Source organism: Lygodium microphyllum, chromosome 1 (genome assembly GCF_053477565.2).
Source record: "Lygodium microphyllum isolate KBCC chromosome 1, Lygodium_microphyllum_v1.1.10, whole genome shotgun sequence".
Taxonomy (NCBI): domain Eukaryota; kingdom Viridiplantae; phylum Streptophyta; class Polypodiopsida; order Schizaeales; family Lygodiaceae; genus Lygodium; species Lygodium microphyllum.
Genome location: NC_141135.1, coordinates 2,819,694 through 2,842,903, shown reverse-complemented (window position 1 = coordinate 2,842,903; position 23,210 = coordinate 2,819,694).

Here is a 23,210-nt window from a genome sequence, read left to right as displayed (position 1 = left end):
AAGGGCTTCATAAAAAAGTGTCGAAACTTGAGCATGGCATTTTATAGGTTTGTAAACAAGTGAGAGAGAGAGAGAGAGAGGCCACCACTGCCATCCATGAAGAGGGAGGAGACAAGTGTAAAGGAGAATGAAGGAACTTGCAAAGGAGAAGAAAAAGGAGGGAAGTACGAAGGGATTCTTCTTCAAGATTTGAGGTAAGTGCATTATCTCTTCTCTCTTTGTTTTTCTCTTTTCTTTACTTCTCTCTTTCTTTTTGTTGATGAAGAGATGTATAGAGAGAATAAGTGAGAGAGATCAATGCAAGGGAGATTTAGAGAGAGAGAGAGAGAGAGGCCACTGCCACTGCCAATTCCCCACAAAAAGAGAGGGGACAATTGCAAAGAAGAAGGAGAAAACCCGTGAAGGAGAAGAAGAAGGAGAGAAGCACGAAAGGATTCTTCTTCAAGCTTTGAGGTAATCACATTCTCTCTTTGTTTTTCTCTTTTCTTTACTTCTCTCTTTCTTTCTTTTTTATGAAGAGGTGTATAGAGAGAAGTGTTGAGAAATAGACAAATGATGTATGCTCCAAGAAGAGTTGTATTGAATCCCATATGCACAGTGAGGAGAGTGGAACAATCCAACTTCTATAAAGCATTGTACTTGACTATCACTTATATATGAATGAATGAATACAATGTCATGATGGTTTGTACTTTCAGTTAAGTGTATTTTCGTTGTCAGGTCCTACACAAGATTGTGTTTATGAGTCCAAGCTTCCATCTTGGAACCTAATTCACTTGTGTAATAGTTTGTCTCTACTTGTCCAAGTCATCATGAGTTTGATCTTCATCTTTTATTCGCCATAGATTTTTTCATACTCTAGATCCACATCTTCTAACATGGTATCAAAGCATAGCTGAGCATGGCACAACTTCATTTTTCTCTCATCTAGCTCAGTTTGAGCTCAGTCCAAGACCTCATCTCCCACTCCTTCTCCACTTAACCTTGTGGCAGTCATAGTGAATAGTACCATGCCTACCGGCCAAATCTTACCAAGCTTCCTTCTAGAGAAGTGTTCCCCTGCTACTAAAGCTTCTATGTATCACTTGAAACATTAGCATTTTCCTGCCACAAGCTCAACATTATCAATTTTCTTAGGATCTGTTCTATGTCTGCCATAGTCAAGTTTGTAGCTACCTCTAATTGAGCTTCTTGATCTCCACCTACAGAGCATAACTTCACTTACTTTCTTCTAGGGGATTGCTCCTTGTTTCTATGGGCGTTGTTGCGTATTACATAATAGCATGACATTGATCATCGTACGATGCGGCACTACAAAAATTTGTGGTCATTGGAAATTCTGCGCCTGTATCAGTTCGTACAGCTTGATCTCTATCTACGGACTGGGTTTCCACCTCTGGTCATAGGGCATTTGAAGAATGACTTCTAAGCTTCATCTCCATCAAATATGCAATGGAATTATCCACCGTAGCTGCTACTAAATCATCAGAAAAATTAGTCGCTTGCATCTCAAACCCTAATGGACTCCATAGCCAAAGCTCCAAATTTCACCTCTTACACTTTCTCAAGCTCACTAGAGCTCCTGTCACTCAAGTCCATTGCCTAATCAGACCAACAAATCAGTAAGGAGGATCTTGTAGACTTGAAAGACTTGGAGCAAGCAACAAAGACTTTAGCAAGAGGAAGGTTTGAGAAGCGCAAGTATCAGCATTCAAGACATAGTATTTATCGATACTCAAACAATGCTTCTTGGCACTTGAGTCTTCAGTTTACTTTGAAGATTACTCTAAGTCTATGTGATGATTTAAAGTCACATTGATAAAATCCCTTGTAAATCTCAAATCTTCTTGTAAAAGGATAGACACTACCCGAGTGTTCTCGTGGTAAGACCTCCTACTAAGATGACTGGAGTGGAACAGATAGCAAAGTTCAATAGTGAAGGCTTTCAAGCCTGGAAGGAGAAGACCATGTATTACCTTATGTGAAAGGACTTATGGGACATGTTTGAAGATGATGCAGATAGCAAAAAGGAAGATGATGAAGATGGGTTTGTTGAAGAAGCCAGCTCAAAACGAAAGAATGGAAGAAGATGAATAACAAGGCACTAGGCATCATTGCCTGGGGACTAAGTGATGATGTGCTACATCATATCTTTGGCATTAGATATGCTAGAGCTGCTTGTGAGGAACTTGACAAGATGTTTGGTACCCAAGCAAAAAAAATTCAAATGTAAAATTACTAATGCAATTTTATAAACTAGATATCAAAGACAATGCTTCTATGACCACACACATTAATAAGTTCAAGTCCCATCTTGCAACTCTTAAGAAGAATATTGATGAAGATGAAGCAATAGCCATATTGCTTGCAAGTGTAAATAAGGATCCATATGAGAACCTTGTGTCCGCCCTAAGTAATGTTTCCAGTCTCTCACTCAAAGACATAGAGCACTCATTACTTGATAGAGAAAACAAATTTAAAAGCAAAGATATAAAAGAGACCAGCTCAAGGAAAAATATCTTATACACCAAAGGAGCTACTGGACCCAAGGGAAGAGGTGGAGGATTCAACACCGACAACAGAAGTCAGATGCCATGTCATTATTGTGTTAAGACTGGTCATATTTCCAGTGAATGCTTTCACAAGAAAAGAGCATAGCAGATGTAGAATGACCACCACCAAAGTCAATTCATGAATGAAGAATAATAAGAAGATGCTTCCACTACCATCAGCAACTCTGACAGATTGTTCTAAAGGAATTTGTTCCCATAGTGGATCTCTATGTTTTCCTTAGTGGATTTTCTTTGTAAAAACCTTTACCAAAGATGTAAAATCTCAAGCTTTAACTTGACTAGGCTACTTATGAGCTAGTCTCCCAGGCCACGTTATCATGTAAAGGGGAAAAAAGCGAGCAAGTGTAGGGACACAACATTTGAGGGGGGGTGTTGAGAAATAGACAAATGATGTATGCTTTAGGAAGAGCTATACTGAATTCCATATGCAGAGTGAGGAGAGTGGAACAACCCAACTTCTATAAATCATTTTACTTGACTATCACTTATATATGAATGAATGAATACAATGTCATGATACTTTGTACTTTGAGTTAAGTGTCTTGTCATTGTCAGTCTACACAATACTTGATTTATGAGTCCAAGATTTCATCTTGGAACCTAATTCACTTGTGTAATAGTTTGTCTCTACTTGTCCATGTCATCATGAGTTTGGTCTTCATCTTTCATTTGCGATAGCTTTTATCATGCTCTAGATCTGCAACAAGAAGAAGGGAGAGAGATCAACGCAATGGAGAGAGAGAGAGAGAGGCTACAGCTACCACTACCACTACCATTGCCATTTCCACTATATCCACTAAAAGAGAGGGGATAACTACAAATGAGAAGGAGGAAACCCGTGAAAGAAAAGAAGAAGAAGGAGAGAAGGAGGAAATGATTCTTCTTCAAGCTTTGAGGTATGTGCATTCTCTCTTCTCTCTTTTTTTTTCTCTTTTCTTTACTTCTCTCTTTATTTTTGTTGATGAAGAGATGTATAGAGAGAAGAAAAGAGAGAGATCAATGCGAGAGAGAGAGAGAGAGAGAGAGAGAGAGAGAGAGAGAGAGAGAGAGAGAGAGAGAGAGAGAGAGAGGGAGAGGGAGAGGGAGAGGGAGAGGCTGCCACTGCCAATGCCATTGCCACCGCATCCACTAAAAGAGAGGGGACAACTACAAAGGAGAAGGAGGAAACTTGTGAAGGAGAAGAAGAAGAAGGAGAGAAGCACGAAAGGATTCTTCTTCAAGCTTTGAGGTAAGTGCATTCTCTCTTCTCTCTTTGTTTTTCTCTTTTCTTTACTTCTCTCTTTCTTTTTGTGGATGAAGAGATGTATAGAGAGAGGAAGGGAGAGAGATCAATGCAAGGGGGAGAGAGAGAGAGAGAGAGAGAGAGAGAGAGAGATATATATATATATATATAAAGCCTACTTCTAGTGCTATTCCCATCGCCATCCAGCTGACCATAGATCACCAGGTTTTACTGACCACCATTGGATCTTGTGTTCTCGGAGAAGTTACTATATGTATATTCTCTATATCACGTGCATTCAAGGGATATTTATAAATATCCTTATCTATGAGTTTTTCTTCAATGAAACATAACCCTTTTCTATTCAATTTGTAAATATATCCTTTATATTACACCCTTTTGTATGTAAAAAATGTATAGAAATGATATATTAAAAATACCTTATTTTGAACCCACGTGATGCACATATATATTCATGAGTAACTTACCTGAGCTAATGTTTCAGAGGATGATATGATTGTAGTGACATTGAATGGGTTAGGCAAGGAGTATAAGGCATTTGATACGTCCATTTCTATGAAAGTAGAATCCCCTTATTGGGATGAATATAGGTTCAAGCACATCTTAGGGCAAAGACATTGTCTTTTATTCTAGTTAGCAAGCTAGAGGTGGTAGAGCTTGTGGAGATTTTCGGGGTTGAGGAGGTACTTGACACACACATGGACAGTATCATCAAAATGCTTGGCACAAATCAAATACGCAAGGACAAGAAGGATCTAGAGCCTTTAGAGATAGTGAGAGATCACCTGGAGGAATAGCATGAGCATTCTAACAAGGATCACGACTATCATTATTACGAAAGATATGGACATATCGCGAAGAATTTCCATAAAAAGCAAGTTGATATGAAGGCAAAAGGTAGGTAACATGGGCATTATACATCTTCCAGTGGTACTCAGGATGACTAGGGAGATATAATGTTTGCTATGCAACATGTATCAAAGAATATGCCTAAGCAAGGCAAAGATGAGAAATGGTACATAGACTCAGTAGCATCCAATCATGACTCATGGTGAATGGTTTAATGAGTTAGTAGTAGGGTCTCATGGATTTGTATATATTGGTGATGATACAGAACATGATGTTTAGTATATAGGTATGGTTCTGTTGCTCATGCTTTTTGTCGATGATTTGATCATCACTGGAGATGATGATCATGTGATTGCTAAAATTAAAGTAATGTTATAGATTGAATTTAATGTTAAGGATCTTGGTGAGCTGAAGTGCTTTCTCGGGATTGAGGTCATGTCTACACCTTAAGATATATGGTTGTTGCAAAAACAATATGCTCATGATATATTGTATATCATGATATATTGCTAAAATATATAAGTGTTTCTGGTTTCAACTCCATGGTATAACTCTTACAAATGTGAAAATGCCCCCCCAAAAAGACTTGAACAAGTTTGAAATAAGCTAGAGTGAGCAAAAGATCAATGGGACTTATTCATACCTCAAGGTCCTGACTACAATGAAAGCTTGAAGTGAAGATCTCCTTCTTGGGCCTAAGCAAGTGTTTAAAAAAATCCTTAAGTAATACTTTTTTGAGTTGATTATATCTAGCTTTGGCAATGACAAGTTCTTCTTCTTCTTGGGCCTAAGTACGTAATAAAAAGACTCCTTGCACAATACCTTTTCGAATTGATTATATCTAGCTTTTGCAATTAGAGGGTTCCTTTTTTTTAAAAAAAAATTGATACAAAATTTTTAGACATTAGGTATAGGTGACATTGGCAAATGAGTTATACAAGAATATTTAGTGCATATAGCTAGAAGGGTAGCAGGGTTGCATGCCTTGCCATCTAATTTTCCCCCCTCTATAACAGTCACTATTTGCGTCAGAAATTTACTCTGCAACCGTCGCTATGTCCATCGCTATTAGCGATGCTATCCTAATTAATGATGCAAACAATAACGCTAATAGCGATGGACATAGTGACGCTAATAGCAACACAAATAGCAACAAATTTATTGTGTCGCTAATAGCGACGTGAATAGCGATGATGGGGGTAATTTTTTCGATGAATAATTTCATCACTTTAAATGTCGTTATTGGGTCTATATATTGTAGTGATTGCATTATGTAGGGACTTCCACCGATTGTATCTAATAGTTGAGCCACCATTCCTAGAGTTTATCTTACCAAGTCTTCCATGAAAGCCTAGGAATCTTCTAGCCTTCACTCCACTAATAGATGACTTTTTGGGGACATTGTTGACATCCTTAGACTTTTGAAGATCTGGTTAAATAATAACATTACCACCATGTAGACCAATCACAGATAAGACTCTTCCAATCTTTGTTATAACATCTGTTCTAACTAATAATGACTTTAGCTTCCATGCAAATTCTATATTATAAAGACGAATAAGCTTTTCAATTGTCCTACAAATCGCATGAAGTGTATATATATGAGCATTCACTAAAGGAATATCTAGGACTGGCTTAAATTATGGATCCTTGTTATGCCTAGAGGGAGCTCTATTTCAATTGCTTGAGTTCAACTCTATGGTTGGGGACATGTAATATAGACAAGGAGATCTGGAGTTGGCTCCCTTTGATACATTGTATATATATTTGAGTATCTTTAAGTCACCAGCTATGTGACACTTAATCTTATAGTTCCAAAATCCTTCAACAAATAGCTCTTCTCCTATTTGTTGTCTCTTAATAACATTAGGTATTGGTGTTCGATGAAAAACCCAATACAAAATATCAAAATCCTATGTATCTACTTCGAATGCTCCTAACCACCGGATGTTGTGTTCTGATTGAACACTAAATGACATTGAGTGATTACATTGATCTGATAAAAGTGCTCTATTCATCAAGTTAATAGAGACCCTCTCTAATTTTGTGCATTTTAGAATCTCACTTTCATCAAGTTTAACCATAAATCTAGCCACTCCTTGTGCCTCTTCTAGTAACAAGTCATAGCATCTGATCAGTAAACATTGTAGGGTGGGCAAGTCAAGGAAAATATTGTTAAATTCATTGAATACAACTTCCTTTTTATTGCCATTAAAGCTAGCCTTGATATGGAAAGGCTCACGTAGAATCTCCATCACTTTGTTATTCACTCTCTCTAATAGTTCTAACCACAAATGACCTTGGAAGTATGCAATTGTATTTTTATGCGAGTGGTGATTGAGAGCAAGCCTCACTCACAACTCGATAACGAAATGTTAAGGAGTGCCAATTGGGAAAATTGACTTTGTTGATTAAAAACTCAAACACGAGAAAGTTAAAAATTTTCAAATACCACACAAGCCACACATGATTCGGAACAATCTACACAATGCCTCTTGTAACTTGAAAATATAAAATACACAATTCTAATGGAGTATCTTACACCTTGTGTAATGTTCAAAAACACACACTTCAAAAACAAAAAACAATTTTACTATATTTTCGTACCTTGAAAAACTTTGATACAACACTTGGCACTTCAACTTCCAAATTCTCGATCTCTTTGATCGACACGACAAGAGTCCACACTCTCACATGCGACCCTCCGCCACTCTCTTCGCTCAAGTCATCAAGTTTCAAACAAGGAGAAAGGCCCCTAGCACTCACTCTCTCCTTCCTTATATAGTTTTTTGTTAACACACATGTTGAGCTTTTTGAAGGCTTTTTTTTTCTAAAGGCTCAAAATTTTAAACGTCGAAGAAAATTTTTGAAAGGTTTTAGTGGCATTTTTAAAGTCTAACGCTTTGTAAGAAAGTTTTAAGACTTTAATTATTTAAAAGTCAAAAGATTTAAAATCTAAAAGTTAAAGCTTCATCTTGATCTTAACCACCCTGCATCATTAACTACGACCGCCATATCTGTGTGTTCTGTGTCTCAGGAGTCAAATTTCTCTGCGTTCAAAATAGGTCACCGAATTGCAAGCTATAGTCTCCCTATCCCTACAACAATTTTGTGCTATCAATCCGAACCACCTACGATATTTTGCCGCTATCATACATCCTCCTCCTCCTCCTTAAAGATTCTGATTTCCTACTGTAATAATTGGTGTCGTCCATCAACCCTTGATTAGATAACCCTCCAACGTTTAATGGACCTTCTTTGGTAGTAACACAAGACAAGGAATTCTTTGTTGTTACCTTCCATAATCAAACCTTTCACCAATTTTTTTCCGATTAGCTCCCCTAGCTTGTTGAAGATGAGACAATGGCTACATTGTAGCACATGCACATAATATCCAATTTTTAATGAATACACATTCTAAACTTCAATCAAGTTAGTAGTTCAACCATACATGATTTGAGAAAATATGCAATGTCAGATCCATGCTATGCAACCATTCAAGTGATGCTTCTACAAAAAATATGGATGCACTGGAGAAATTGTGCCTAGCCTATCTACATGTGCCCGTGCGTCATGCAAAATGCAAATACAATTCCTTGTTTAGAATTAACCCTTAACCTCACCTCTCAACACTCAACAAGAAAATGTCGTACTCCGCTCCACCCACCCAAAATCTCACTATTGCTCAAGAAAATATGGTCCTCAACATGTTGACCAAATAAAAACAACCCATCTCACAACTGATGGCATCCTTCACAACCCTTAAGCTCACCCAATCACCTTTCCCACTCAAGGAGAGGTTCCTAACTCAGTGATGAGATTTCCAACTCTCGTACATGCTAGAAACGGTGTGTGTTCAATGAAGGTGCTCTCTCAAGTGCACATGCACCTAAATTTACTACATATAGCTGCAGCAGGTCTCATATCATGCTAATGCTCAACGATGGTGCATAACGTGCATAAACCCAACCCTTGGCATGAAAATATTGACCCCCGAGTGCAGTGTATCAAACAAATTCAACGTGAAGTGCTCGTGAATCCATAATCCTTGTGAGATGTGCAAGAGTGTTAGCAATAAAACATACCTATTTCATAATGTTTAGCAACTACTGGCAATCTCCAGCTCAAACCTATCCAAGAAAACTTTGAACTTGACCAAGGCTATCAAGTTTCCACACTCATAAATCTTTTTAAAAATGAAAAAAACAAATCTAAAGCTAGACAAAAACAAAAAATCCAATTACTAAATGACAAAACAAATAGCCATGCAAACAACTAAGTTAACAAAAATCAAACCTAACTACAGTTTTTCTAGGGGTTTCTAGTTTTCGAAAAAAGGCTTGACATATTTAGCCCTCCCCCTAGTCTAAAAACATTTATCTGCAATAGTTTTTATTCATAAAATTGTTAAAGTTTTAGAGGGAGAGTGAAAGGCACAGACATTGGAAACCCACACAGAGAGTAGAGTACTCTCATGTTCTTCTCTTCATTATTCATAACTCATAGACTAAAGTCTAGTCACACACACATAACTGACTATATCACTAACTACAATTGAGTCTCCAACTCATTTATTGGATACATATGAAAGATGATGACAGCTAAGACTACGACTATTAAGGTAGACAAATGCCTAGATGGTACTGGCAGACTTTAAAAGATAGCCATTTGGACACTCCTCTTGTTGGTCGTACTCAAAGACAAGCACGTATGCAAGATCATGCTAATAAAATTGAGTTTTTTATGGCAACAAACACACTTGATGATGAGGAGCATGATTATTTTGAGGATGCACAATAGAGTGTGCATTGGATGGCAACAATGCAAGCTGAATTTAATTATATCATGAAGAATCAAACATGAGATTTAGTTATAGTGCCTATTGGAAAGAAAGCCATTGGTACTAAACGGGTCTATAAATTGAAAAGAAAAGTGGATGGATCCATTTATAAGTACAAAGCCATGCTTATCGCAAAAGGCTATGTGCAAAATAAGGGCATTGATTATGAGGAGACACTTTCTCTTACATCTCATATGATTACCATTAGGTGTATGGTTGCTTTGGCTGCCCACTATGATTGGATTATGCACCATGTCTTGACATTAAAATTGCATTCTTACATGGGGAATTTCAAAAAGAAGTCTATGTTCAACAGCCATGGGTTTTGTAATTGGAGGATCCAAACAATTGGTATGCAAGCTAAAAAAGGATTTGTATGGTTTGAAGCAAGCTCTGGCATAAGCTTGGTATGCAAAAATTGATGCCTTTTTACTCAACCAAGGGTTCTTTAACAAACCATCAAATTCTACACTTTACATATGCAAAGAGGGGGGATCTTTGCTGATCATTTGTCTTTATGTGGATGATCTAATGCTCATTGGGACACATGTTGATTAGATTGTAGCATTCAAGAGAAAAAATGAAGCAAACTTTTAAAATGTTAGATTTGGAGCCTTTGCATTACTATTTGCGCATTTAGTTTATTCATGTGATGCTAGAGGCATTGGATTGTCATGGTCGAGATATATTGGTAAACTCCTTGAGAGATTTAGCTTCTAGGATCACAAGCTAGTTAGCACATTGATGGAGATTGGACTCAAGCTATCTTTGCATGATGATAGTGATCTATTTGACACTCATACATATGCTCCAATAGTTGGATGCCTCATTTATTTGTGCAACACTAGGCCCAATATTCAATTTGCAATTTAGGCCCAATATTCAATTTGCAATTTTAGTCATGAGCAGATATATGCACAACCCACGCATGTCACATTGGCGAGTTGTAAACACTACAAGATATAGACCTTATACCGACGTTTAAAGCGACGAAAATACAAACAACAAAATTTTCCCCCATCGTTGCAAAAAGCGTCGATATTGACGACGCCATAGAAACGTCGCAATATGCGTCGCTATTTGCGTCGCTAGCGACGTAACAGTAAATTTGCGACGCTCATAGCGAAGCCAATAGCGACACAAGCAGTAAATTTGCGACGAAAATGGCGACGGTAACAGGGAAAAAAAAATTTTGGCAGGGCAGCAAGCTGCCTTGCCACATATAGCAATGTGTGCTGTATGAGAGCCATACAAAATAGTTTCTGCACTACTGCATACAAAGCGCTTGCAAACAAAAATAATATATACTGAAATCATAAAACTGATACATGAAATAAATACACGATCGCATAAAATGCGATTGGTACAATCATGAAAGGATATCACTAATACATAGAAAATGTCTACATAGATCAGGCGACTAAAAACTAAAGGTGTGTGAGCTCCAAGGATCCAAGGGCGAGCTACAAATCCTCGTCCCCCCAAAGCTCGTCCCGCCGCAAAGGAGCATCGAACGGATTCTGCAAAAAAAGAAACAACATATCAATCCATCATACAATAATGCATTCAAATATCTCATGGTAACTACGGACAAGAAAGATGAGTGACTTACAGGGCCGCTGTGTCTATACAATCGGTCGATCAATGCATTGAGACCGTGCCTCTCTGCATATCGAGTCTCGAGGCCTTGCGGATCGCGATTTGTGATGGAGTGCTGCAAAGAAAACAAAATGCTAACTGTTAGAAACATGATTGTCAGTACAAAGAATATTTCAAAAAAACAAATAAGCAAAACAAAAGAGAAACTTACAAACTCCTCCAAATATGTCCTGTGGCCGCCACTCCCAAGATGATGTACCACTCCGGCCTCGAGTCGTGCCCTCGCCGCCTCCCGCTGCTGACTCCAACATCCTGGCGAATCTGTAGCCTCCACCCTCAATCGGCGCCAGTCGTCTGCATCTAACCACTCGGGCTTTGCAGGCCCACTCTTGATTGCCTTGCATGCGTCGGATCGTCTATGTGACATTTATGCACGCATGCAATCCATCATCCAGCCCGTAGAGAATCTATCTACTGCGGCTGGCACCGGAAACTCCTCGTGCAAGGATGCTACTATGTAGTCCTTGCTCCCCTCCGGTATGTTCTTCCAATGATCCAAGACGTTGTGCCGAAAAACTTGTTGACACAACTCCCTCATGCGAGCCATCACCTTCATCATTCATGATAACCGCTCCTGACCTACTATCAACTAGGTATCCATAACCCCTAGGAGTCTGCCTAAGATGGGTCCTCTCCCATCTCCATCCATGCTTTTGGGCATATCCAGGAGACCCCTGTACATCCGGTGTACCGACGGGGGTATCCTCTCTCGGAGTGCCACTCAAAGGGGTGCCACCAAAAGGGGTGTTGTCCAGAAAATCGACTTTCTTTTCTTACAACCTTAGGTTTGGGGGCTACAAAGTTTCTCAGGTATGTTGCTCTCTACAATGATTAAATGTAAAATTTAATTTTAGTTGTAAGTATTTTTAATGAATTATTATTGTTGACATCTAGTTAGGATCGATGGAAAGAAATATCTAGTATAGATTTGAACATTAAGTTTACAACATTAATATATTCTTGTATTTAGAAATCCACAATTAAAATACTTTGAATAATAAAATATTTAATTAGTTTTTAATCTCATCATGATGATTTTATTTAGATTCTAAAACCATGGAATAGCATGAGATAGCATTGGTGCTATAGTCTCATAGCATTGCATAATATTGTAATTATATATGTGAAATGACAAAGGGATGCTTGTGCATGAAAATATTATTATATAAATGATTCCATATATGGAAAAGTTCACTAACATGTAATAATAGAAACACATAATTAAAACTTGCTGATAGATAGCTTTTGTATTTGGTTAATATAGATATCTTCACAGAGAAAAAACATTAGTAAATACTTGCAATGGAGGTCTTCAATAGGAAAGATAGTAGTGGTAATTGGATTTGTGATAACTAGTATAAGTTGGATTGGATGTTGATGCATCAAAGTACTCAAGGGAGTTTCAAGGTCAAGCATAAGGATGTTGCAAACCCCAACAAATATTGAAAGATAGAATTTTAGAGTTTAGAAAAGTGTTTAATGGGACAAGTTTAATAAACAGAAGTGTTGATCCAATATGTTTATACACATAAAAAAATCTATGTAGACGTCAAGGATTACATTTAAAAATATAAAAAATATTAAGTTTTAAATTTTTATCATTTTTTATTATTTTACATCAAAGTTGTTTTTCATCATCTTTGCAATGTTCTAACTCAAGTTTGTTTTACTGACAGCTCTATATCCATCAACTCTGCATGAATGGAAAAACGTGGAATGTTTGAGCGGCAAGATACATGTTTGACATGAAGACATAAGTTCTTTGATCTATGATAATAACTCTCCATGTCAACTTACAAATTCAAATATCTATTCTTATAATTCGTTGTATGTAGTACAAAGTTAGAGATTGTAGCACGTTCCATTGCCGCTACTATCTAGTTGCAAATGGTTGATTGGTAGCTTGGATTTCTCAAGAGCATGTAAGTTAAGATAAAATCTAACGTCAATAGTGCTATGAAACCTACCACAAGCTCCAAAAAAGTGGATCTTAGTTTATTCTAATTTTATTGTTTGCAAATTTATCTGGGTCATGTGAGATTTTGAAGAAAACAAATATTACTTATTAATACAAGTGTCCATCTAAGGAATGGATCATTCAATTGGAAGAGTCATTTAAAAAAAAAACACACATTTTGATGAGACGATTGAGTGTAGGGTCACCCAATTAAATCTGAAATTCAGGTAAACCTTTTTTATTGATTTGTATACCTTGATTTAATTGATTTAGGTATTCCTTAGCTGAATTGTTGTGTTAGTCACTTTTACTTACCATATTTTTTGATTTAATTACAAGTATTTCACCACTAGACAAGCTATGTGCATTTGCTTTCGATATAGAAGATGAACACTTTTGCAAGGGGAGTGGATCAACTTGGATCAAGATACCCGAGATGAGACACATGTAACTCTCGTAGATGTGGTTATCTTGTGGAATGATCATAATCCTTTTGTAGTAAGCATAGAGAGTCATTGGCCCATTTCTTTTGTGAGACAAGAAATCCAATTAGTGTTTAATGAGCCCCTGTGCAACTTCTATTTCAAGTTAGACAATAGAAAAGTTAGGACTCATAGTGAACAATCCCTGATATGTAAGCAATGTGCTTCTCCACTTATCGTTGAGATAGTGAAATCCTTGTAAAAATAAACATAAAGAGTGAATACAAACTTTTTAAAGCTTATGTGTACTTTCAATTTTGCCAATAATTTTGGTTTACTATGAAGCATGTGAGCATATATGTTGTGATTAGTCAATTGCACTATATGTTGTGATTAGTCAATTGCACTAGTTAAAATCATGATTAAATTATAGGTGGAGTTCTATAGCCTTTTTAAATATTGTCTTTGCATAATGATATATTACGCTCATTTAAAGAGAACATTAATGAGATAGCAGGGTTGCAAGTCAGCGTTACCCTTTAGAAACTCCTCTTCTCATCATCAATTAATCCTTCAACCATATTGATTGTTTTAGTGACAGTTGGTTGGTGATGCAAAGCAAGTGGGGTAACATTGGTCAAGAAGACTATTACCTTGTGCTAATTTCTTCAAATAGTCAATTTATCCTTATCCTAGTTTTGACTAACTCTTACTTAGCATAGCCAAGGTCTTCCCAATAGTAGGCTAGAATCTTCACTAGTGTGATCCATATTCAGATTTAATAGAGGTACGAGAAATTGCACTATGGAAATTTCCAGAAGTACCATCCTAATGATGCATAGTGGTTGTACTCTCTGTTGATTGCCATCCGTACTAGAAAAGGAACAAGTTCCCAATCCATCAATACTAGTTTTTGGCAAGTGGCCAATGTGATGATATTCACCCCTAATCCACTATCAAGAAAGACATTTCAAATAATCTATTCTTTGCATCAAACAATAATTACCAAAACAATTGAATTGAATAGGGGGCCTACTAGCACTGATTGATGTTGGATTTTCCTCATATTTCCTTTAGGGCTTGGGCCCTCATGGCTACTATTTTCGGCTCTTGTAGTACCAAGTGTTCAGTTGGATTCATCTTTAGGAGATGATCTTTGAAAGTTGTGACTAGGTTGAGTAAATTAGCTAGTGGGATAGTAATATGGATAGGACCCCATCTCACTGATACTTTAGATGAGTCCATAAAATAACAAAGTGCTTGGCATTGTCCCTTCCACTATTACATTAGCTACTGCTTCAGCTACCCGTCCGATTTCTAGGTTTGTCCTCTAGATTGAAGCACATGGTGGATGCTTCGGTTGCTGCCAGCTCGCCTATAGTCCCACCATCCTATCATCTAGTGCCAGACTTTCTCATGCTCAATCATGAAGTTCCTATGGGTCACAATGTGGCATCCTTGTAGGTCTTGCTAAATCGGGTGATCACATGCACATTTGATTGACAATTCCTTGATTAGCATTGTATTGACTCCTAGCATATGCACAGGGCCCTGTTCTTTTTTTTTCTGAGTGTCTATGCTTGGGCATTTAGACATTCAACTTGCCAATATCCTTCCTACATGTAAAAGAAGCAATATTTAGAAAAGGATCAAGAATTTCCTCGGTCTCTTCCACATGATCATGCATAGTGTGGCCTTTGTTGCTGGGTTTCTATTAGTCTTGATTAATATACATCACAATTAGTGTAGGAATCGAATTGGCATAGAGATTTTCCCATTGGCCAAAGGTTGGTTGCTCTAGTTTCTTACCATCCTTTGGGGACAGAGCCATCTTCAACATGCCATTGTACTAGTAGTACTTGGTATTGTGTGTGGCCATGTTGCAAATGTTGTACCATCATTGGTTCATCATGCTACATTCAGCTTTAACATGTCTAGGATTGTTGCAGTATATGCACCAAAGGTTGCTAAACTAATTCTTCTTAGTGTTGGCTGCTGTTTTCTTTCCTTTTTCTTTCTTCTTGCTCTTTTGTTTCTTTCTTTCTTCCTCCTCCTCAAAATCAAACTCTATAGGTACTGCTAGATGATACTTTTAGAGCATAATAAGAAGTGGATTCACTGCAATCTTCATATTGGCATTTTTTGGTTAATTGCTAGATTTCTTCCCTTTTCTTGACTTCTCTTTTGATAGGCATTGCTCTATCTTGAGAGATTTCTTATAAAATGGATCAATGTTGGTACCAGATAGAACATAGAAATTAAAGGCTTTATGAATAGGTTTATTGAAACCTTACACATACAAGGTATTCAACATTTCATCCTTCAACTGTGCATTTGGATCAATGCAACTATTCAATGTTGTGAACCGGTATATGCCTGAACTGATCTGACACCTTGCTTGAGATGGTGGAGGCCTTCAAGATTTTGTACATCCATTTGATCTAGTTGGAGTCCAATACATTGCAACCTTCTTTCATTAGGGATTCGGAAATGGTAACCTTGTGAGCTTCATTAACCTGACTAGGGTATTTGACTATGTATGCAACATCAAACTACCAGAAGAAAGCATCTGGATCTTCATTGGAAGATTCAAATAAATTTCAAAGGAAGATACTCAGATGGTGTGCCATTGAAATCAAGATGATTGGTGAAGTTGCAATTACTAGTGGGACACCTACCAAGTTGATTGGAGCTAGAAATAAACTTGTTAGATTTAAAGGTGTAATAAATGGAAAGAGAAAAGGGTTTGTTTCACTTACAATTGAGTAACTGGAGCATGAACAACACTTTCGGAATTTTAAGGTAGATTTCTGCATCTTGACTATGGCCACACTAAGGAATGGGATAGCCTTAGGACATGGTATCATCTCTATCATTGTTGATATCGAGACCGTCATGTATGGCTTATAGTCAAGACTACCTCAAGCAGATCGTGTGAATGTGTATACATTCAAATTAGCATGTGGAGGAATGGTAATCATGGTCACCATGTGTTATCAGTATCCAAGTATAGCCACCATAGGAATGATGAAGAACATACTCAAAACCGATACAGATGAACACTAAAATCACTTTTGACATTCAGGGGCCTAGGTTGAAGACCGAGACATAATCACACCACATGAAATCAAACACAAAAATATACTCAAGAATAAATCTAAAGTGTATTGCTACCTTTAAAGCTACTGCTACATTTAACAATAAGCTCAATAGGATCTCTAAAACTTGGTTATAAAATGGAAATATAAAAAATTAGCTACACTACCTACAATATTATCCATTAATGTATGAGTTTCCACCCATTTTGTGTAGTTATCACTGCAAACTAAGATATACTTATTATTGGTTTTCCAAGTAGTTTATTTAATAGGCCCCATGCAGTCAAATCCCCATTTTTGAAATGGCTCAAGTACCCAAACTAGATGGTCATGCATTCTATCTCTATCTAGAGGTTGATCCTCCTTCAAGCATTCTATGCATTCTTTGTTATATTGATGAGTATCTCTCAAGATATTTGGCTAACATAAACCAACATGAAAGATTTTGTTATACTTTTTTCTAAAAGTGGTTGAAGAATATGCAATCACATAAAATTGTAACAGGCTTGCATCAATTCAAAGCGGCTAATATGTAGAAAGTGTGCAAAACATACCAAAATGGAAAACAGACAGGGCATGCATTTTTGCATGACAAACATATAAATATGCATTTGCTTAATGTTGTACATTAAGATGCATGGGGCCTTACAAATAGTACATCAATGGCAGGATGTAAGTATTAAGTAATCTTTATTGATGGTGATACAAGGAAGGTATAGGTGTATTTCATGAAGGAGAAAAGTGAGGTATTGTCTCACTTTTAACATTTTAAAAATCTAGTTAAGAAAAAAATTGGTGTGTAGATTAAGTGCTGAGGTCAAATGGAGAGGAAGAGTACCTCTCCAAAGAATTGAGTAAGTTTTTGAAATAGCATGAAATTCAAAGGTAGTTTACATGTAGGTACACTCTGCAACAAAATGGTGTTACAAAAAGGAAGAATAGGAATATTGTAGAAATTTCATGAGCCTTGATGGTTGAAAAGAATATGCATAATCATTATTGGGTTGAAGTTTTCCCTGAGGAGTCCACCTTATAAACATGTAAGATACCATGTGAGTTCAAAAGAAAGGACATTATATTTAGTAAAATTTACAAGATTATATTTACAAAAGGGGATTTTTAATTATAATTTGAAAAAAATTTGTAAGTTTAGTAAAGTAAAAGGGGTCATATTAAAGGCCTTATAGCATGTAAAGAAATGGTATTTGTTAACATCCTTTGAATGCACATTATACCTTGGGGGTTCACTATAGATGTTTCATGGTATCGCGTTGTCAAAGGGGTTTTTGTCCAAAGGTCGAATCCACTGAGGATCAGAAGTAGAAGGAAGTAGAGATAGGAGATAAAAGAGAAGATAGAGAATACCCAAGTGGTAAACACTACAAAGACAAATCACAATGAATTGAATCAATATGTATTGAAAGAACCTAGAATCTTTGCACTACTCAGAAGCAATCTCTAGGCATTAGATCTCCCGGAGCTCCTTCGTAGAACAAAATGTGCATAAAAATTACAGCTCCTTCTCTGTTTCTCGGAACCCAAATCTGATGGCTCTGTTGGCTCCGAAAGAGGGTTAAAACCCTACAACACCTGGTCACAGATCTCCCAGATCACTCCTTCTTCTTTCAGTTAAATCTGCAGTTTTCAACCTGTTCACAATGATCGCAACGCGTGCGATTTTGTCAATTTGTCCCTCTTGTGAAAATCCCCTAATTGGTTGAAAAAGCAACTAGCTTTTTGCATGCCATCCTAATCTAGAAGCTTTTTCTAACTTTTTCGGATTTTTACAATAAGTAATATAAAAAATAGGCTAAAATTATCCAAAATTCTAGTATTTTCAGATAATCCATGCAACTCACACTAGTACTAATGGCTCAGATCACATTGACTCTCTAGATCAATAAAGAAGTTGGATGATGATGCATTCCATACTTTTTCGCACTGTGTCCTCATAACATCACGACATCCACCCCCCTCTGAACCTGCACATCCTCTGGTATGTGCCAAAATCCTAGTTGTCATCGGATTTTGAGTCCTCCTCATCCTCTACAACCATATCCTCTACTTCTTCATCTTCCATATCTTCCTGGCTAGCCCCTCTGTCAAGACCACTACTTTCTTCCAATTCTGGAAACTCATAGGTAGTAGATTTTCGCCTTTTGAATAATTTGATTCTTTTTCCTACTATCAGAAGTTTGATGGCTGTCCCATCTAGCTCATTTAATGCATAAGTAGCATTATCAAACACATGTCTTACCACATAAGGTCCAAACCATCTTTTGGAAACTTTACACATGACACTATGCTAGTTATCTAAATTGCTATCATAAACCAATACCCAATCCCCATCTTGTATGGTTCTTGGTCTCAGTCTATGTCTTTTGTCAAACCGTTTCTTGTTCTGTATCCTTACTGCCCTTAACTTCGCAATTGCTGCCTCTATGTCTTCTGACTTTCTTTCCAACTGTCTAATGCGTAAGGCCAACAACTCTTCTCGATTCAACTCCTCCTCCCAAGGTAACACACTCCATGTGATTGCCGTCTCTTCTATCGGCATGATAGATTTTTGACCATACATCAATTCTGCAAGCATATATCCTGTAACAACACTATGAGTTGTTCTCTCGGTCCACAAAGCATAAGGGAGTAATCATGGCCACTCTTTTACCTTCTCTCCACATGCTTTTGCCAATGCCTTCACAATAGGTGGGTGACCTCTTTCACATTTTCCATTCCCTTCAGGGTTATAGGCTGTAAAGCAAGATTTATCCCCAATCGTGCAAAGAAATAATGAGCTTCATGTGAAATTATGCAGGATCTAGAGCATGGTAGATGCAAAAGCTATGAAGGTTGAAAGAGGAAAAAGAAACTCATGAAGAAATTGACCCTGACTAGGACAAATTGTTACACAAGTGAATTAGGTTCCAAGATTAAGACTTGGACTCATAAACACAATCTTGTGTATTGACAGTGACATGACACTTTACTAGAAAGAAAAGAGTACTATCATTGCATTAGAAAAAGAGTGCAAGTACAATGCTTTATAGGATTTGAGTGGTGGTACTTTCTCCTACTGTGCATATGGGATTCTGGTCCTGAGCCCTCATTGCTCCTCACAAAGGGACTAAAGTAGGTGTGATTGCATATATCTCAACACCCCTCCTCAATCACAACCAAAAGTACAAAGTATGTAGAGGCTTTAGTTACAGCAACACCTGCAAAGTGTGGGCACACCATAAACATGGCAGAACACCAGAGGCTGTCTGCAGAAAAGGCTAAGTGTGGGTATCACAAACATGATAGACATCCAGAGGCTGTAGCAGGGGCCTCACAAAGAGTACAGAGGCTGTAGTACAAGGATAACTGAGGAGTTTACGAGTTTATGTCTGAGGCATTAGGGCTAGAAAATACACAGCTAAAAAATTCTATCTGAATAGAAGGATTGATGAGGTTTGTCCTTCTCCTGGTGGTCTTTTTCTTATTCTTCCTTTTCTCTATTTTGTTCTTCTTCTTTGACTGCAACTAGATAGGCCTTTTGGGACCTCTTTTTGGCATGGCAAAACTTCTCAGTGTGTTCGTTCCTTTTGTAGAAATCATAGAAGAGCTGATCCTTCTTGCCTTTGTACTTGTTGCCAACATATAATGAACGCTCATCTCTAGAGGTACTTGGTTCTTCCTTGGTTTTTAGCTTCTTTTCCTCCTCTAACAATGATGCTTGGATATCAACAAGTTTAGGGTTTGGCATATTAATTAGAGTTGTTGATACATTATTATATTCAAGAGGCAAACTCTTAAGGAACACCGATGCAAACATCTTCTTCCATTTTAGTGTTGATTCATGCAAGTTGGGTTAGAAGTCTTTCCATGTAATTTAGATGTGTTGTAAGTGATGTGCTGGACTTCATTTCAAGCCTGAAAAACTCAGAGACCATAGTTTGATGATTTAGACTATGCACCGAACAAAGTGTCAAGTCTCTTCCATGTATCTTGTGAAGTCTCACAGTTATCCACATGGTGGATATAGCTATCGTCTAGCTCCAGTTTGATAATGGCCTAAGCCTTATCATCGTTCTTTTGACAAGTGATAGCAAGATCCACATCACGAGGCTTCTTTTCTTTTCCAGTGGTAATGGCCCAAAGGCCCTTCTTCATCAGGATCAGTTTGATGCGGGTTAGCTAGGTATGAAACCAGACTCCTTTGAAATGGGCGGTTGGAGAATCTTTGCCCATGTTCGACTTGAGAGACTAGCACCAAATCAACTTCAGACTTATCAAATTTAAGCAACAGAAGAGTTGGTTGAGATGTGTCAAGAGACACAAGTGTTTAGATTTCTTATGTTTAGATCACCAAGCTGAGGTACTTCCTTGGCATTGAGGTGATCAGATGTGATGATGGTATATGGCTGTCCCAAAGACAATATGGCTTGGATATGTTGTCCAAGTATGGTATGACAGCATGCAAACCACTTTCAGTCCCGTTGGAGCAGAATGTAAAGTTGAGTACTGATGTTGGGGATGAGATAGAAGATCCCCTACTATGTTCAGGAGGATAGTGGGGAGTTTGATCTACATGACCATTACAAGGCCAGACTTGAGCTACGCTATTGGTCTTGTGAGTCAGTTTATGCAAGTACCTAGAAAGCCACATTTGGATGCAATCAGATGCATATTGAGATATGTGAAGTCCACATTACATTATGGACTTTTCTATGAGGCAGGTACAGATGTACAGGTGTTTGGATACACAGATGCAGATTGGACCGGTAGTATGTCTGATAGAAGATCTATCAATGGATACGTGTTCTCTTGGTAGTGCAACAGTTGCTTGGAGCAACAAAAAGCAATCTACAGTTGCTTTGTCAAGTACAGAGGCTTATAGAGGTGTTGTTGTTGCAGCATGTGAGGTAGTATGGCTACAAAAGTTAATGGTGGCTAATTTGGATGTGCAAGTGGAAGGTCTAGTTGTCATTTATTGTGACAACATGAGTAGTATACAGTTGGCTAGGAACCTTGTGTTCCATGCTAGGACAAAACATATTGAGGTACACTACCACTTTCTGAGAGAGAAGGTACTAGCAGGTGAGATTGACTTGGTGTATGTCAGCACACAAGATCAGATAGCTGACATCTTCACGAAGGCATTGCAGAGAAGCTTCAAAAGTTTCGAAGCTTACTCAGAGTTGCAGAGATGCAGTTGAGCTTGAGGGGGAGTGTTGAGATGACAAGCTCAATACATGTGGACATTGATGATGGACTGCCTGGTTAGATGGGTCCACACGTCTACACTTAGCACGTCGGTGGTCATTATGACTCTCACATGGCCACTAACTCATTACTTATTATATTCAGGTTGTTACACCTATTTACAGATGGCATAATTATAGCGCCAGTTGACTAGTGTAGTCGGTTATGCATTGTTTGACTAAGTAGGCTACTTTCCTTTATGTTGTATCTTATCTATACTTTGTGTACATTGTAAATTTTGTGGAAGAAGAAGAAGAAACCAGCAAGAAATTGTTTTTGGCATCCATCTCTCTTCTTGTCTCTTGAGTGAGCTTCTCCTTGTGCATTCTGTGTGTGTTCGGTGCAGCATCTTGAGCAAGTTCCCCCACCACACGATTCTTGACAAAACAAAAGGGTTTTATTGCTGCTGGAGACAGGGAAGTAGGGGCATAGATTCAGGCATCTGGCTGGAAGAGTGTGCAAGATTAATCTATGAGTCTACAGCAGGCTGGGATTAGGTAATAAGGGGCCCAGGGAGCTAGGGAATGCCACATTTGACATTCTGACTTCTGAGAAGAGAGTGAGCTTGAGAGCGAGGAGAGAGTAAGAGAGAGAGAGCTACGGGAAATCGTGAAGTGTTGATCGATTCAAGCACCACATCGCTTCAAGGCATGCCAGGTGGTTCCCTCTGTTGCTTTGATCTATTTGGAAGGCACGGCACAATTTGGTAGAGTAGACGTCAACCTAGAGGCATTGCACGTAACTCATAGGCCGTCGTTTGTGCCATCGGACCAGTGCATCCAAGTCCCAGAATAGGACTGTCCTATTTCAGTAGTCAGACTGTCCGACTCTAAAAGTCGGACCACTTGTACGATCCGATCTCCAGAATCAGACCAACCAAAAATTAGACCACTTGTCCGATCCAATCTCCAGACCACTTTTCAGATCCGATTCCCAGAATCGGATCCGGTGTCAAAGTCAAGCCACGTATCCTAGTCCCAGACTTGGACCACTCAACCCATTGCAGTAGTCAAACCACCCCTGTCTGACTAGGGAAGTCGGGGGACCTGAGTAAAATTGGACTAGCCCATCCGATTTCCATAATCAGACCAGCCCGTCCAATTCCCAGAATCAGACCAGCCCATGAGATTCCCAGAATTGGACCAGTTCACCAGAGTTTGAATAGAAGATTTTTAAACCTGGCCCACAGTCCTGGTCACCTTGGTCACATCTTTGATCTCCCAAGGAACCTAGTTTGACCTTAGAAGCTAGAGCCCAGACATGATAGTCAAAGATTTACCCCGAACAGTTGGACACTGGGCAGACCAAACTTGGAATTGGACGTG